General features: G+C 36.0%; 1 non-coding gene across 1 annotated transcript; it reads left to right on the top strand.

The window, feature by feature from the left end:
* Positions 1-11,437: 11,437 nt before the first annotated feature.
* Positions 11,438-11,544, top strand: LOC139894778 (small nucleolar RNA R71). Its single transcript, XR_011775263.1, has one exon. It is a non-coding gene; the product is annotated as a small nucleolar RNA R71 (small nucleolar RNA).
* The last annotated feature ends 1,370 nt before the right edge of the window (positions 11,545-12,914 follow it).

Raw genomic sequence — 12,914 nt, 5'->3', positions numbered from 1 at the left:
CTTAGCGACTGGATCGTTGATTAAATACGCGACACTTGGATTTTAAGAAAATTGGTTTTCTAAAATCATATTATTTGATGTGTATATAAATTATGGAATAATTTATATAATTAAAACTTAATTATTTATAAGTTAAATAATTAATAATGTTATATTACATTTTATAAAAATGGGTTTTATATAAAATGTACATGGAAGTTTATAAAAGGGTTTTATAAAAACTAGTTCTTTTATAAATCATTTCATTTATAAAACTAATTATGGAAGTGGCATTGGAGTCTTAACAAGCATGCACTTGACTAGCATTTTGTGTGGTCACTTCCATAGATTCCATGTGCATATGTACCAAGACCTCTTGGAGACACAAACACATGAAAACACATCAAAAATTTGCACAAAACACTCTCAAAAACCCTGCTGAATTCGTGGCCTTTTGGGAGGAAGAAAGGGTTCTTCATTTGGTTTTTGCAAGCTCTATTCAAGTGTAATTAAATCCTAACCAAAGGCTAGGTGTTGGTGCAAAAGCTTGGGGTATTTCTCCTTGAGGTTTCATCATTTTGAAGCTCCATTCTTCATCATCATCATCATCATCATCTTTTGAATCAACCCTCAACTAGCTTGAGGAGGTATGAACTCTAAACCCACTCTTAGTTTGTAAGTATGTTTCACAACTTGATCCTATTTGGGATTTAACTTTAAATGGTTAAAGATTTACAAGTCTAAAATTGGTAATTAACATGCTTCCGCTTTCTTAATTCTTAAAATGGTTTAAGTATATTATAAACTTGTTAAATCCCAACAATGGTATCTAGAGCCGAAGTTGTTGAAATATGCTTCGAGATGGTTATTAAACCCACTATAATTTTGCATTCTATGAACATGCATGAAGTAGAATGTAAAATTTTCGGTTTTGGGTGGTTTGTCATTTTGGCCAAAATCACTTGTGATTCTGTACTGCAAATCACTTGTGATTCTGTACTGCCAATCACTTGTGATTCTGTGTTGCTGATCACTTGTGATTCTGTACTGCCAATCACTTGTGATTCTGTGTTGCCGATCACTTGTGATTCTGTATTGCCAATCACTTGTGATTCTGTGTTGCAGATCACTTGTGATTCTGTGTTTCCAATCACTTGTGATTCTGTATTGCCTATCACTTATGTTGATTTAGTTCACAATCTAAGCCTTGACCTTGTGTTTGGTTGCATGCATGGTTGATTAATATTTATTCAATTGGTTTGTAATAATATTTATTCATTTGACATGTAATAATTCATTTGGTTATGTAATTTATTTTATATTTGGTATGTAAAATCGATTAGGTTGTAATTTCATTTTTTAGGCAAAATGTATTAGGATATATTTTGTAAAATGATGAAGAATGATGAAGACTTGAAGAACACATGAAGAAGCATTTGGATGCAAGGTTAAGTGGGAGATTTGAAATCTCCTACTTTGTGTAATTACCCCTTACCCGGTGGCGTTTTGTTTTCGGCTAAACAAAATGCTTACAAAAGGCTTGATTGTGAACATGTTGTTTTGCATGCTTGGTTGTTTTGTATGATTATGTGGATTGTATGGTTGTATGCTACAAGTTAATCACACAAGTTAACAACAAGCAAAATGGCAATTTAATTGGTTAAATTATACATTAATTAACGACATGCAAAACGTCAATTTAAATGGTTAAATTAAAAATGGCTAAAAGGACATTAATAATCGGTTATTAAGAACATGATAAGGATCATATATATATAAAATGGTTTATATCAAGTAATTGGCTAAAATTACAAGACTTGAAAATGGATTTCAAATGAACCATACACTAAATGCATGTTGGTGTATGGCATAAATGTTTTCTTAAACTAGAATTAACGAAAACTTAAAATCCCTTAATCGACAAGGTAAACAAGTTTAACGCCATCCTTTTGTGGGACGCTTAAACATAGTAGGGAACTCATAAATGGGATAAAGGTCACCTAACTGTTGTGAGCTAACTAATATGGTTAAGGTAAAATTCGTATGCTTGTGGGATAAAGGTCACCTAACCACTTGTATGTTAATTTTACATGTTTACACAATTAGGACGACTTGATTTGGGAATCATGAACTTAGGGTCACCGAAGCATGAGGAACAAATAGGCGTTGATGGGATAAATATGCCATGCAAAAGGATTGCATGATCCCATAATTTAGAAGTTGCAAAAGGATTGCAATTGTCATATAATGACTACCTAGCTAAATCAAATGACGGGATAAAGGTCACCTAATCGAAATTTGGTTTACCGTTGGATTCTAAAATTTAATATATATATCAATTAGATTTAAAGGGTATTGATTGTTAAATTTAAAATCGATACTTAAATGAACTTTGTTAAATTTTGTAGATGGCCGCCAATAACAACAACATGCAAAACGCACCTATTAACTTGAACAACCTATCGTTAAGGTCTCTCCTCGAGAAAGACAAACTCAACCATACGAACTTTATGGATTGGTTCCGCAATCTTAGGATTGTCCTCAAACTTGAGGATAAGGCGTATGTGTTGGAAGACCCCATTCCCGATCAACCCGATGAGGATGATACAGAAGGCATGGCTTATTGGGATAAGTATTGCGCCGATTCGGTGCAAGTCGCTTGCCTAATGCTTGGGACCATGATACCCGAACTCCAAAAGGATTTCGAGCATCATACTGCATACGACATGATCACGCAATTGAAGGAGATGTTCCTTCAACAAGCTCGTGTTGAGCACTTTGAAATGGTCCGAGCGCTTCATGCATGTCGTATGGACGACTCCCAATCCGTTTCATCTTATGTCCTTAAGATGAAAAGCCTCATTGATCGCGCAAACCGTCTTAATCTAAACATATCTAATGAGCTTGCCACGGATCTTATCCTAAACTCCTTGTCAAAGAGGTTTGACCAATTTGTAATTAATTACAATATGAATGGGATGGATAAGACCATTGGCGAACTTCATGGCATGCTTAGAACGGCGGAAACTAGCATGGGTAAGAGGGCTTTACCCGTGCTAATGGTCAATAATGGTGGGTCCAAAGGTAATAACACCTCTAAGCCAAAGGCGGCTAAGAGGAAAGGACCCGCCCATCAAGGCAAGGGAAAGGGGAGGATGGTTACCCCAACCAAAAACAAGAACAAGAAGCAAAAGGTTGCCGGACAAGCAAACCCCAAGGAAGACCCGTGCTTCGGTTGCGGTGAAATGGGTCACTGGAAACGCAACTGCCCGGTCTACCTTAAGGAGTTGAAGGAAAAGAGGGATGTGGGGCAAACCTCAGGTAATGTATATATGGTATATATAGAGCTTAGTATTACTTCTTCTAATACATGGGTATTAGACACTGGATGTGGAACTCACATTTGCAATTCTTTGCAGGGGTTCAAAAGAAGTAGCAAGAAAGCGGAAACATCAAGTCTATTTATGGGTAATGGAGCCAAAGTGCAAGTGAAGGCTCAAGGAGACTTTGTATTAAAGCTTCCAAGTGGTTTGGAACTTATTTTGAACAATGTTTTGTATGCACCGGATTTATGTCGAAACATTATTTCAGTTTCCCGTTTAAAACAATGTGGTTTTTATCTTAATTTTGTTAATGATGATATCCACGTTTATTTAGATAATGTATTCTATTTTAAGGCTTCGCCTTCAAATGGAATTTATGAATTGGTTCATGATGACACATCATCTAGTAGCTCAATATACCATACTAGCACCAAGAAACTCAAAAGGGATTTGAGTGATTCCTACTTATGGCATTGTCGCCTTGGTCACATAAACAAGAACCGAATGCATACACTTCAAAAGAATGGACTTTTGAAATCAAATGAACTAGACTCGTTTGATGTATGTGAGTCTTGTTTACAAGGCAAAATGACTAAATCACCTTTCAAAGGGACCTATGAAAGGGCTAAGGACTTATTGGGATTAATACATTCGGATGTATGTGGACCCTTTAAGCCCATAACTAGGAATGGTGAAAGATACTTCGTTACTTTCATTGATGACTTCAGCCGTTTCGGATATGTCCACTTGTTAAAACATAAGGACGAAACTTTTGAAGCATTCAAAGAGTATCAAAATGAAGTACAAAATCAACTCAATAAGACAATCAAGGTACTTCGTACCGATAGAGGAGGTGAATACCTAAGCGATGCTTTCCAAGATCATCTTAAAATTTGTGGGATTATCTCGCAACTCACTCCTCCTGGAACACCCTAACTGAATGGAGTTTCTGAAAGGAGGAACCGAACCCTAATGGATATGGTTCAATCTATGATGGCTAGAAGCTCGTTACCTCTATCATTTTGGGGTTATTGTCTATGCTCTGCGGCTCGTATTTTAAATATGGCCCCAACCAAGAAAGTAGAATGAACACCTCATGAGATGTGGTTTGGAAAACCTCCATCTCTATCATACTTAAAGGTATGGGGATGTGAAGCTTATCCGAAGCGTTACGTCCCTAATAAGTTGAATGCTCGATCCACGAAGTGTATCTTCATAGGATATCCCAAGGATAATATGGGATATTATTTCTGTGATCCATCCGAGCAGAATGTATTTGTTGCTCGAAAGGCAGAATTCCTTGAAACTAAGTTCCTAATGGAAGGAAGTAGTGAAAGGAAGATAGATCTTGAAGAGGTTCAAGATCAAGTAGATGATACACAATTGGTTGACACTAGCACTCAACATGAAAATGTTGAGAGTGATCAAATGGATGATCAAAATACACAAGACGTTCGCAGATCTGGTAGGATTAGTAATCCTCCTGAGAGATATGGGTTTCTCATGGATGGTTGCTATGTGGTTGATTTGGATGAACCAATAAACTACCAAGATGCTTTATCAAGGATTGATAAAGATAAATGGCAGGAAGCCATGAACGCTGAGATGCAATCCATGTATGACAACCAAGTTTGGGAACTTGTTACACAACCTGCTGGCTCAAGGCTAGTTGATTGTAAATGGCTTTTCAAAATGAAAACCGACATACATGGAAACTTGGATACATATAAAGCTAGACTTGTAGCAAAAGGTTTCACTCAAACTCAAGGGGTTGACTATGATGAAACTTTTTCGCCTGTGGCAATGCTAAAGTCTATTAGGATATTACTTGCCATTGCTGCTCATTATGATTATGAAATATGGCAAATGGATGTCAAGACCGCATTCCTAAATGGATATCTTGTAGAAGATGTCTATATGGTTCAACCTGAAGGTTTTGTTGATCCGAAATATCCTAAAAAGGTATGCAAGTTAAAGAAGTCAATCTACGGATTGAAACAAGCATCTAGAATGTGGAATCATCGTTTTAATGAGGAAGCCGTGAAATTTGGCTTCATTAAAAATGGTGATGAAGCTTGTGAATATAAGAAAGCTAGTGGGAGCACTATCATGTTTCTTGTACTATATGTGGATGATATATTGTTATTTGGAAATGATATTCCGGCAATGCAAAGAGTTAAAACTTGGCTAAGTAAATGCTTCTCCATTAAGGATCTTGGAGAAGCACAATACGTTTTGGGGATTGGGATCTACAGGGATAGATCCAAGAAACTGATAGGTTTGAATCAAAGTGCATACATTGAAAGGATCTTGAAAAGGTTCAAGATGGAGAACTCTAAGAAAGGTTTGGTACCTATTCAAAGAGGAACACTCCTCAGTTCATCTCAGTGCCCCACCACGAAAGATGAACAAGAGAGAATGAAGAAAGTCCCATATGCGTCTGCCATTGGGTCAATCATGTATGCAATGATATGCACTAGACCGGATGTGTCATGCGCTCTTAGCCTGACAAGCAGATACCAGAATAACCCAGGAAACAGTCATTGGATTGCTGTTAAAAGTATATTGAAATACCTTAGGAGGACTAAGGATATGTTTCTAATATATGGGTCTGGTGAGGAGGAACTCGCTGTAAAAGGTTACGTGGACGCGAGTTTCCAAACTGATTGAGATGATTCTCGATCACAATCTGGTTATGTCTTCACGTTAAATGGAGGTGCAGTCTCTTGGAAGAGTTCAAAACAGGATGTTGTTGCTTTATCCACTACAGAGTCGGAGTACATCGTCGCATCATTGGCAGCTCAGGAAGCTGCATGGATGAAAAATTCATCGACGACTTAGGAGTAGTCCCTTCCATTCAGGACCCTCTTGAGATCTTTTGTGACAACGAGGGTGTGATTGCTCAAATCAAGGAACCTCGTGCTCACCAAAAGACCCGTCACATTGAGTGGAGATTCAACTACATAAGGGATGAAGTTGAAAAGGGAAATATATGTATTCGCAAAGTTCACACAGATCTTAATATAGCGGATCCTCTCACGAAGCTCTTACATGGAGCAAAACATAATGGACATATTTGTGCATTAGGGTTTCGATATTCTAGTGATTGGTCATGATCTGTTTAAGTATTGTAACGGAACGAAATTGTTCAAACTCATTAATATAATTATGGTATTAATTTATTTTGAGTCATGTTCCTATTTTGCATATTTTATCCATGAATAAGTAATTATTCTAAAATTCCGTAGTCGATTACATTCGTGGGAACAAGTGTGAGGTTTAGACTATTATGAACTTGGATTGGTATACATTCACGGGATGAATGTGGGGCAAGGTTGCAACCAAGGTTCATAGATATTTGTGGGACACAAATATTGGAAGACCCGCTCTCAAGACTTACTAAATAGAGCCTTTGTGGTTGATCACTTGTAATCTTGAGTAAAGGCGAATATCATTGTATCCTCTGACCTGAGATACATATTGGGTTCGGATATTTACCAAGTATTGTGCCTTGATTCTTTCCTTCGCTATTCTGAAATATGGTAGCTCACAAGGAAGAGCTCAGGTATAATGCAAGGTACATATTTAGGACGTATGTAGTCAAGATGGAATTTATCCCTCTTATTCGTTGAGAGTCAGATGTCTAAGGCCTGATAAAGTTAAATCTAAAAGAGAGTGATCACTCTGTATCTCTTGGATTTAACATGACATCTAGGACGAAAGGAAATAATGAAAGATTCACCTATTCATATTCGAGGTGGGAACTCGAAAGGGATGATGTTATTGAATGGCACAAAGTCATAGCATATTGGGGTGATGGACGGTCGTTAGGTGGTATCCATCACTTGCATTAATTTCTTATGTTTCTCGTGCAAGTGGGAGATTGAAGGTTCTTCGTATGCCCGAGAGACATATTAAATTAATGTGGCTAATGTGTTCTGATCCAAGTCGGGTCATACCCAATAACAAGCTTACCGACACCTTATTCGTATTTAATCTTAGCGACTGGATCGTTGATTAAATACGCGACACTTGGATTTTAAGAAAATTGGTTTTCTAAAATCATATTACTTGATGTGTATATAAATTATGGAATAATTTATATAATTAAAACTTAATTATTTATAAGTTAAATAATTAATAATGTTATATTACATTTTATAAAAATGGGTTTTATATAAAATGTACATGGAAGTTTATAAAAGGGTTTTATAAAAACTAGTTCTTTTATAAATCATTTCATTTATAAAACTAATTATGGAAGTGGCATTGGAGTCTTAACAAGCATGCACTTGACTAGCATTTTGTGTGGTCACTTCCATAGATTCCATGTGCATATGTACCAAGACCTCTTGGAGACACAAACACATGAAAACACATCAAAAATCTGCACAAAACACTCTCAAAAACCCTGCTGAATTCATGGCCTTTTGGGAGGAAGAAAGGGTTCTTCATTTGGTTTTTGCAAGCTCTATTCAAGTGTAATTAAATCCTAACCAAAGGCTAGGTGTTGGTGCAAAAGCTTGGGGTATTTCTCCTTGAGGTTTCATCATTTTGAAGCTCCATTCTTCATCATCATCATCATCATCTTTTGAATCAACCCTCAACTAGCTTGAGGAGGTATGAACTCTAAACCCACTCTTAGTTTGTAAGTATGTTTCACAACTTGATCCTATTTGGGATTTAACTTTAAATGGTTAAAGATTTACAAGTCTAAAATTGGTAATTAACATGCTTCCGCTTTCTTAATTCTTAAAATGGTTTAAGTATATTATAAACTTGTTAAATCCCAACACTTGTAAGAGTAAGATCCAATGGATTAATCTTGGTTTAGCATCTTGTTTCGAAAATAGGTATCTAAGAGCAGAATGGTCGGTATAGACCACCGTTTTAGCTAGAACGAGATATGAACGAAATTTGTCAAAAGCAAAGACAATAGCAAGGAGTTCTTTTTCAGTAGTTGTGTAATTCATTTGTGCTCCTTGTAACGTCTTACTAGCATAATATATAGGTTGAAATCGTTTTTCAATCCTTTGTCCTAAAACGGCTCCCATTGCAAAATCACTTGCATCGCACATTAGTTCAAATGGTAGATTCCAATTTAGAGTTATCATAATCGGCGCATTAGTGAGTTTTTCTTTAAGAATATTAAAAGATTTGATGCATTCATCTGAAAAGATGAATGGAGCATCTTTTTCTAGGAGTTTATTCATAGGATTGGCAATTTTAGAAAAATCTTTTATGAAACGTCGGTAAAAACCGGCATGCCCTAGAAAACTCCTAACTCCTCTAACATTGGTGGGATGTGGAAGTTTAGCAATTACATCTACTTTAGCTCTATCCACTTCAATTCCTTCCTTTGAAATTTTATGACCAAGAACGATGCCTTCTTTAAACATGAAATGGCATTTCTCCCAATTAAGTACTAGATTTGATTGTTCGCATCTAATAAGCATTCGTTCAAGATTAACTAGACATGATTCAAATGTATCACCAAAGACTGAAAAGTCATCCATGAAAACTTCCATGCATTCTTCTATCATGTCGTGAAAAATCGCCATCATGCACCTTTGAAAGGTTGCAGGGGCGTTGCAAAGTCTAAATGGCATACGTTTGTAAGAAAAAGTACCATAAGGGCACGTGAATGTGGTTTTCTCTTGGTCCTCGGGTGCTATTGGAATTTGAAAATATCCGGAAAAACCATCAAGAAAACAATAGTAACTATTTCTGGCTAATCTTTCCAACATTTGATCAATAAAAGGTAAGGGAAAGTGATCTTTTCTGGTGGCGTAATTTAATTTTCTATAATCAATACAAACACGCCATCCTGTTACAGTCCTAGTAGGAATAAGCTCATTTTTTTCATTTGTGATGACAGTCATGCCACCCTTCTTAGGTACGCATTGAACTGGGCTTACCCATGGACTATCAGAAATTGGATAAATTAAACCTGCATCTAGTAGTTTAATAATTTATTTCTTAACAACATCTTGCATGTTAGGATTTAGTCTTCGTTGGCGTTGCACATACGTTTTATGACCTTCTTCCATAAGGATTTTATGTGTGCAATACGAAGGACTTATTCCTTTAATATCATGAATTTTCCATGCAATAGCTGGTTTATGAGCTTTTAACACAGAAATGAGTTGAGATTTTTCATTTTCAGTAAGAGAAGACGATATTATTACAGGTAATTCAGATTCACCATGTAAATAAGCGTATTCTAAATGGTTTGGAAGTGGCTTTAATTCTAATGTCGGTGGTTCTTCTATCGATGATTTGTATCGATATCTGTCTTCTTCTTTTAGCATTTGAATTTCTTCTGTTGTTGGTTCATATCCATTAGCCATAAGTGTAGCTAACATTTCAGTTTCATCAATTGGTTCAGTTCCTTCTCCTAAAGAACATTCTCCTGTTCCTTGTAATTCTGGAAATTCTTCTAATAATTCTGCATGTGAATCTATAGTTTGAATATAATAACATGTATCATCTGCAGATTGCGGTTGTTGCATGGCTCTATCAACTGAAAAGGTAACACTCTTGTCCTCTATACTTAGGGTCAGTTTCTTACCAAACACATCTATTATTGCTTTAGCCGTGTTTAAGAATGGTCTTCCTAATATGAGAGGAACTCGAGAATCTTCTTCCATGTCCAGAATAACAAAATCTACTGGAAATACTAAAGTACCAACTTTAACTAGCATGTTCTCCATTATCCCTCTAGGATATTTTACTGATCGATCGGCTAGTTGTATGCTTATTCGTGTTGGTTTCAATTCTCCAAGGTCTAGTTTAACGTATAGTGAATATGGCATTAAATTTATACTAGCACCTAAATCTGCCAATGCTTCTATTGAACTAGTACTACCCAGAAAACATGGAATAGTGGAGCTTCCCGGATCTGATAATTTTCTGGTATCTTATTCAACAGCACTACTGAACAGTTTGCATTCATAGTAACAGCCGAGAGTTCTTCCATTTTCTTTCTATTTGTGATTAAATCTTTCAAGAATTTAGCATATCTAGGCATTCCTGAAATTACATCAATGAAAGGAAGATTGACATTTATTTGTTTAAACATATCCAAGAATTTGGATTGCTCGGCTTCAAGTCTCTCTTTTCTCATTTTACTCGGGTAAGGAAGTGGTGGTTGGTATGGTTTAACATAAGGTTTAGCCTTAACTGTGTTATCTTCATTAACCTTTTCAACTACCGATTCTTTTTCCTTATTTTGTTCAGATTGTGGTTCTTGTGGAGTAGGAATAGCTTCATCAGAAATTACAGGAATTTCAGGTGGTTTAAGTGTAATACCACTTCTTGTGGTAATGGCTTTAGCTGTTTCATTCCGGGAGTTAGCATTTGTATCACTAGGTAAACTTCTCGGTTTTCTTTCACCTATTAACCTTGCTAGGTTACTTACTTTTTGTTCCAGATTTTAAATAGAAGCTTGTTGATTTCTAAATGCTTGAGCATTTTGTTCATTGGTTTGTTTTTGAGATGTGAAAAACTGTGTTTGAGAATCAACTAGCTTCGACATCATGTCTTCTAAATTTGTCTTTTTATCATCGGTTTGTGGTGGTTTGTTTTGAAAATTAGGTCTTTGCTGATTGTAAGTATTGTTGGATACTTGTTGATTGCTAGGACCTTGTTGGTTGTTGTATGGAACATTTCGGTTATAATTCTAGTTTTGATTGTAGTTTGGTCTTGGCGGTTGATAATTATTCTGATAATTATTTCCAGGCCTTTGGTTTATGTATGAAACATTCTCTCTTTGTTCCATTGTTAGTTCAATACTGAGACAATCTTTTGTCAAATGTGGTCCTCCACACTGCTCACAACTAATTCGTATTGAGTGAATATCCTTAGTCATCTTTTCCATTCGTCTCTCGACAGCATCTATCTTTGCGGAAATGGAATCTAAGTCATGGCTAGAATCGGCTCTAGCTGCTTTAGATGATCTAACGATATCTTTTTCTTGGTGCCACTCATGTGAGTGGGAAGCAGTGTTATCAATAATTTTATAAGCGTCAGTTGCTGTTTTCTTCATAATGGAACCACCAGCTGCTATATCGATGTCTTTCCTTGTAGTGATGTCGCATCCTTGGTAGAATATTTGTACTATTTGACAGGTGTCTAAACCATGTTGCGGACATCCTCTTAATAACTTTCCAAATCTTGTCCATGCCTCATATAGAGTTTCATTTGTCTTCTGTGTGAACGTAACAATTTCTCCTTGAAGTCTCACGGCTTTAGATGCCGGAAAGAATTGTTTAAGAAATTTTTCAACTAAAACGTCCCATGTATCAATCGCCCCTTCAGGTAATGATTCTAACCAATCTTTGGCTTCTCCCTTTAAAGTCCAGGGAAATTACATGAGATATATCTGTTCATCCTCCACTTCTCTTATTTTAAATAGTGTGCAGATCCTATTAAAGGTACGAAGATGTTCATTTGGATCTTCCTTCGGCGCACCACTAAATTGGCATTGATTAGTCACCATGTGTAGAATTTGTCCTTTGATTTCATAATCTGGCGCATTAATGTCTGGTTGAGTAATTGCGTGACCTTGGCCAGTGCGTTTAGCTCTCATTCGGTCTTCCATACTTAGAGGTTCCAGATTCTCCATTATTGAATTTGTTGAATCTGAATCACTAGAGGATTCTGATTTAATGGTTGGTTCCTCAACAATCTCTGTTTGAATGATTGGTGGTTCCGGAGGAAAGATTAATGGTTCAGGATCTCTGAATTGTCCCTGAAGATTCTCCGGATTCTCAATTGTGAGGTCGGGTTCAAAAAATGGATTATCGGAAATTTGAATTGGAGTACTTGGTCGACTGGATGACGATTCTAAAGAAAAATCAACGGCGACAATATTTGCTAGATGTCTTGATCGAGTTACAGGTGGTGAACGTACAAAAGGTGGTGAACGTTTTGCTCGGTGCATTCACTGAATATCCTATTAGTTATAAAAATAAGAAAAATTATAAAAGTTATCAAATTAATAGACTTTTCTGATTTTTCCCACGTTTCGAATAGCCAAAAGATGCAGCAGATGGGCAGGATTCGTTTGGTCTCAATATAATTGAGTACTGTTTGGCTCCAATAACCCGGTCCACGTACAAATCCAACTATTACTACAAACCAGAAAATTTTGATGTCCATCAATTTAACCACTTAAAATAATTTTTCGTTGAAATTTAAAGAAATTTAGAGAAGAAATAGAAAAATTCTATGTCCTAAAAACTAGAATGTCGAGAAATAAGAAAGAAAAAGAGCGCGTCGAAAAACGTCAAAAAATAAATGGTCGAAAAATAATAGGCGTCGAAAAATAAAAATAAGAAAGTAGCGCGTCGAAACTTAAAAAAGAACTAAAAACTAAGAATTAAAAGTTGCGTCTAAAAATATTAAATCTTAAAAGGAATACTATATCCAAAATGGCAATAACTTAAAAAGTACTAAAAAACGGCGTCGCAAAATTTTAAAGCACCTAAATCTTAGTCTAAAGAAAAAGCACTTAAGGGATTTTACGGCAAAGCCTAAAAATCTAGAAATAAAAATAACTATGGCAAAAACTATATCTTAGAACTAAATACGAACGAAAAATATAAATAT

This window comes from Rutidosis leptorrhynchoides, chromosome 2 (genome assembly GCF_046630445.1).
Source record: "Rutidosis leptorrhynchoides isolate AG116_Rl617_1_P2 chromosome 2, CSIRO_AGI_Rlap_v1, whole genome shotgun sequence".
Lineage (NCBI taxonomy): Eukaryota > Viridiplantae > Streptophyta > Magnoliopsida > Asterales > Asteraceae > Rutidosis > Rutidosis leptorrhynchoides.
The sequence above is the reverse complement of the archived record's forward strand: the minus strand, read 5'-3'. Positions and strand labels throughout refer to the sequence as shown.